The sequence below is a fragment of the Theobroma umbraticum genome, unplaced genomic scaffold (genome assembly GCF_002168275.2).
Source record: "Theobroma umbraticum cultivar Fairchild unplaced genomic scaffold, ASM216827v3 scaffold_86.0, whole genome shotgun sequence".
Classification (NCBI taxonomy): Eukaryota; Viridiplantae; Streptophyta; class Magnoliopsida; order Malvales; family Malvaceae; genus Theobroma; species Theobroma umbraticum.
Window position 1 is genome coordinate 4,603,177 of NW_018397263.1, and position 6,000 is coordinate 4,609,176.

The 6,000-nt window shown below is 32.4% G+C and overlaps 1 non-coding gene across 1 annotated transcript; it reads right to left on the reverse strand.

Annotated features, from left to right (window-relative positions):
• Positions 1-3,712: 3,712 nt before the first annotated feature.
• LOC149526934 (small nucleolar RNA Z266) lies at positions 3,713-3,816 on the reverse strand. Its single transcript, XR_016351507.1, has one exon. It is a non-coding gene; the product is annotated as a small nucleolar RNA Z266 (small nucleolar RNA).
• Positions 3,817-6,000: the final 2,184 nt, after the last annotated feature.

A 6,000-nucleotide genomic window follows, 5' to 3' on the forward strand; every position in this document is an offset into this window, starting at 1 on the left:
ATTGTTGGGTAACGCTTGTTGAGTTACATAAAAAAAAAAGAAGCATTTTTGTTATGGAATATGGACATATCACCAATTAAAATTAAAGTAAATTTGATAAATGATAAATGTATTACTCACATTCTAAATATTTCAAGATTCATTTACATATGGATATCATCTAGGTGATAATGTGAGATTTATTAAAAAGATAATATAATTTAGAGATGTATCTTAATAGGAGATTCTAATAGCCATTAATCTATAAGAGACTTCAACTATAAATAGGAGGTCACTCCACCCTTATTTGTATCACAATTATTTATCATTCCTAGTATTGCTTCGGTAATATATAAAGCATTTTTTCAAAATCTTTCTTTTCTTCTTATTTTTATTATTATTTTTACAACATGTTATCAGTACGATCACTAAAAGAATTCTTCATCAACCAATTAGAGTTTGATTTTGTATACCGTTCAGTCGGCCTGAAGTTGACAATGGACCTAGAGCATTCCTTTAGCCCCTGAAACAGTAATGGGCCTTTGGGAACCTTTGTAGTTGTCGTAATTAATTTATAAGTTCTTTTTTCTGTGTGTAGAATTATGGCAAATATTGAAAAATTCATGTTCCACATTAAGGAAGTGGGTGAAAGCGATTATCTGTCTTGATGCCTTGATGTGGAGACGCATCTCTAAAGGCAAGGTCTTGCTAATGCAATCATTATAGACGAGAAAGCAAATAACAAAGATAAAGTGAATGCATTGATCTTCATTCGCTGTTATTTACATGAAAGCTTGAAGACTCAATATTTATCCGTCCTAGACCCTGAGATCTTATGGATGAGTAGAATTGTCATTTACTTTTGATCTTATGGCATTTACTTTTGATAAGTAGAATTGTCAAATATGATAATTCTTTTTATCTTTATATTCATATAATTTGTTTTGTTTTGTTTTTGTTTAGGGTTTACAATAATCATTTGATGAATTATGGCTAAGTGTAGAACATTGTATAAAGCATTTGTATGAAAATTTCAAAAAGAGTTTAAAATGGGAAGCATGTAAAGATACTTTTTGGGCAACTGTGAGTGCTTTAACTATAATGGGATGGGAAAAGGCAATGAAAATGCTTAAAAGGATGGACAAATGTAAGTCTTATCGATGGTTGATGAACAATACTCCTCAATGTTGGACAAGATTACATTTTTTCCCTAGGATTAAGTCTGATGTATCAGTGAACAACATCTGTGAATCATTCAACACCTACATTTTATTAGCTAAAAGAGAAGCCAATTATATCAATGTTAGAGAGGATTCAGAGAAAGGCAATGAAAATAATATATGTTAAGAGGGTGGGTATGGAAAAGCATGAAGCCTAATCACTCTTACTATACAAGAAAGACTTAAGAAAAACATGGTACAAAGTAAGAATTATTTGATCACTCCAGCTGATAGGAAAGTATATGAGGTAGACTTCAACAAATCATGTACTATAGATTTAGCTTCAAGAACTTGTTCATGTAAGAGATAGAACCTTATTGGTGTTCTATGTAAGCATGTTGTGGTTTGCATATTCATGAATAGGGAGAAGTAAAAGGAATGTGAAGATGAACGCTACACCAAGAAAACATACAAAGGTAGGATACATCCAATGCCAAGCAAGGATGAATGGACTTAAACCAATTTGAATCTAGTTGAAGCACCAATTGTGTTTCAACCATGAGGAAGGCTTAAGAAGGTTAGGAAAAAGGCACCGAATAAGCATAGGAATCCATATAAAATTTCAAAGGCAAATGGGCCAGTAAAATGTGGTAATTGCCATAAAAAATGTCATAATGTTAAGGGCAAGAAGGTTAATGTGACAGGGGAAACACCAGATCAAAGAAGAATAAGGAAACAAAGGGAGCAAACATAATTTGCAACAGTAGTAACTATTGTTTCTCAAAACATCATATCTCATAACTCTGTTGCAAATGTTTTATCAAGCTCGTCTAGTCCTTCAAAGGTAATATTGAACAAAACTATTGACTAGTCTTCTATTAATATACATCATAAGTGCATTTTTATTTTTACTTTTTATTTCTGTAATATCGCTTTTAAGTAAACCAACTAAAAGGGTAAGAGCATAAGTTGCAACACAAGCTTTTTCCATAAGAATGGTAATTCTTACATATAAATTAAGATTATAGTTATTCAAACAACAAAGTGCTCAACTGCTTTTTCATTGGTTAAGCAACCATTTATTCCAACATGTCCATCATCTTCAATTTAGCCTTTATCATTTACTTCAGTGCAAACTATAAGATCTAAAGCTGCCAAAGTAATCATTTATAAAAACATATTTGATCACATCTTTTATTTTTAATATTCAATAGCTTATCTTCAATTTCATACCTAACTTTTTGCATTTAAAATGCAGTCACAACCTTTGACACCAACAACCAATGCAAAGATTTGCAAGGAGGTAGTTAGCTTTGATTAGCTGATAGTTAGTTAATTGTGACCATTTTTTGTATAGATGTGACTTTTAATAGTTGTTTGATGGATTCTATCTACATAATTTTGTATTAGCTAAGAAACTGAGTTTTTTGTATGTCCAAAATGATATTACTTACTTAGGATGATGATAATATTTTTACCCAATAACTGTTAAGGTGAAATTTGTGTACATTTGATACTTTTAACATAATGAAAGATTTTATTTTGATTAATTGATTATATCCAAAGTACTATTATTTTTTGGCTTGCTTAATGCAAGATTTTATTTTGATTAATTGATTATATGCTGAAATTTTAAGGTCTATAGAAGACTCAAGAATTGTTTAATCCAAAGTGTTGTTATTTTTTGACTTTCTTAAACTTTGAAATATATATCTTTTAACTTCAACCCAACTATAATCTTGTGGGCATCCCCTTTGTTCTTTCAATAGCTATATATCTTAGTTTCTTAAGCATCACAATTTGCAATTTTTTGATGTGCAAATGCAAGTGATAAATCTAGAAATTATTGAGCTCTGATAATTAAAACAAGTTTACAACAATGATATAAGTTTACCACCAGAAATGTTTGTGTTTTTTTTTGGGGGGGGAGTAGTCAATTTTTCCTAACCTCACAAGTGTTTGAACAAGGTATAAGATTCAAATGCAAGAAATGAGACTCTTAAACATAAAGTTTGTATTATCTTTTAATGAAAATTTAATATTGTTACTTACTGTAATAACAGTAAAAAAATATATAATTTTATTGGAAAAGACAAAAACTCAGAATGGTACGTGTGAAATTACCCTGTAAAGTTTATCCTAAAATTTAAAATAACTTGAATATTAATCTAAATCAAATTGAAATCGTTTGGGTTAAAAAAATTCTAATCAAATACCTGATCCAAACTTAAGCAATAGATCTTGTTACTCCAATTGAACAACGATGGAAATATCTGAAATTAGTATCCAAGCCAACAATTGGTTTCAACTACGATTTGAGCCTATCAGCCTGTAGTTAGCATTTTCGTTTGCGCATTGTTTTGTGTTTGGATTACTACATGGAGTATGATTTAAACTTTCAAACAGATTTAGTTATGCGCAGCAAAATCTGAAGCTTCTGAATTGATGAAAACAGACACTCATAGATGAAGCATACAAGAGCAACTTCCTCTTACAAGATTTCAAAGTCAGACAGCACCGATCTGAGAGAATTCAATAGCATCTTGCAAGTTGAAATGTGGAATATGAATGGTAAATGGCAAGTCAGACAAATTATAATGCCTCAAAAGTTGAGTTCAAAATGGAAAAAGATCAATTCCCATTCACACATCTAATTGATTCATCACTCTTGCCATTCCCACTTCTCCACTTTCTAACTTAAACCAAAATCAGGAAAAGAAATCAAATTATTCACCTAAAAGGATTGTCTCCCACCTGCAGTGATTGAGACATCTACAACACTGAATGGAATTTGAACTTTTCTACCATAGCTGAAACCCACACAAAAGAAATTAATTCTTAAAGGGTTCCAAAATATGAGAAGAAGCCACAAACCCAAATCCAAGAAATGCCTCAAGAATAGAATAGAAGCCCCAGGAGGGAAAAAGGGGGAAACTCACGAGGAAAACCCTCGAGAAAATCCCTGAAATGAATTCGCTTTGCTTTTGCGCAGCTATGACTCGAGACGCTTCCATGGTTTTCAAGAGGAAGGCGATCTTAAGGGCTGCGCTTCTACCTTTTCAAATCGCAAAATAAAAAGACGAAACTGAAAAGCAAACTCCTAGTAAGTGAGCTGGGCATTGCGAAAAACGAAACGAAACGAAACCCTAATTGATCAACGCATAGAACGGCAGAGGAGAAAGGAGGTACATATAGGCCATCTCTTCCACTCTTCGGATATAGCTTTTGGGCCTCCTGCTCGGCAGGATGTTTGGGTTGCAACAACTCTTGGGCCCGGTTCAGAGATTCAATAGCGGGCTTGATGTGAGAATAAGCTTGTTTTGATGGCAAAAGTTTAAATAAGTATTTCGTCGTTGAAACTGAAATTCTTGACTAAATATAATTAAATGAAAATTCAAAATCATTGGATTGGTAGTGCTTATTGAAGTTTAGACAATTTTAATGTAAAGTTTTGATGTTTTATTTAAACATACGTTTTGTATTAAAAAATTAGGGTTAGGATGTACTTTTTCACCATTCCATATTTCAACTATTTTATACTAAATTTTTGTGTATTAATAAAATTTTTAATTACTTGTCTACTTATTGTAGATATAAATATTAACAAAATTCCATTTTTATTTTTTAATTTTTAAATCAATTTTAAGTTGAAACCTTATGAAAATAGAAGGGGATTCAACGCTAGCTAGGCGTGAGAAGTGAGAAGGATGTTGAGATGCATGCATACGGATCGATGCTTTCTTACCTTACATCATCTAAAGCATTTTGCATTACGATTTCGACCAAGAGATTAAAATTTATTACTATGTACACTTTAAATTACTTGATATATTATATATGAATTTTATTATTTAATAGAACAAAATTTAACCACTTAATATTATATATGACTTTTGTTACTGGAACAAAAGTTCTCGGTCTATATATATCCCAAACTCCTCTGCATTTCTTGGCTCTCTTAATGCATCGAAGGTACAATCCATCGCTGTTACCCAAGAAAGATGATTAAACCGCCGTGCTTGACGGCTCAAGTGTCATTGTGTCCATTTGGATTGTTATCTATATATGCCCTCAGCCAATCCCACAGGCCACAGCTGTAGCTGTAAATTTGGTGACTCTTGACCCTTGTCCTTTGGCGGAGGAGAAAAGGCATTGATTCTTTGAAACCTGTAAAGCATTATGAATTCCTTGATTTCTCCTGTTATATATGTCCTTAACCAATCATAAACTCTCACTGTTTATAGAAATAACACGTTGAAAACTGGAACAGCATCATCCAGGGTTTTTGAGTGAAAGCGGCATGCATGGTAATACCTGGAAGGTTCAAATTCACCAATGAAAGAAGCAAAGACAAAAACGAAGGACGAAATTCTTTAACGCTATAACAGCTTTCTCCCTCGTTCCATTTACATCATATCATTAGCTCATTCCAATCCTTCTACCTCCGACGAAGGAAATGAAAGGTGCATGATCATTGCACCATTCCCTTTCTCTCTTTTATTTTGAATCACAAAAATAATATCTCTGCACAGTCTGTGCCGTCTCCATATCGAATTTATTGACTAAAGAGTAAAAGCTGGGACCAACAGCTTAAAGAAAATGTACCTAGTCTATTATTCTTGGTGAATTTTTGTCCTTTTTAAGCTGAAGAGCATGCAACGCAAAGTTGAGTAAAAGCATCAGCAAATTCTTGAGTGAAATAGTTAGGTACAAAGTTTAACATCATGGTATTATACCTTTGAAGCTGAAATAGTTATTCATTCCCTGAATTGAAAGTGGCTGAGTTTGCTTCTTGGGCTAGCTCAACTCAAGTGATAATAATAAGAGCTTAAATTCATGGAGCAAAAAAAAAAAAAAAAAA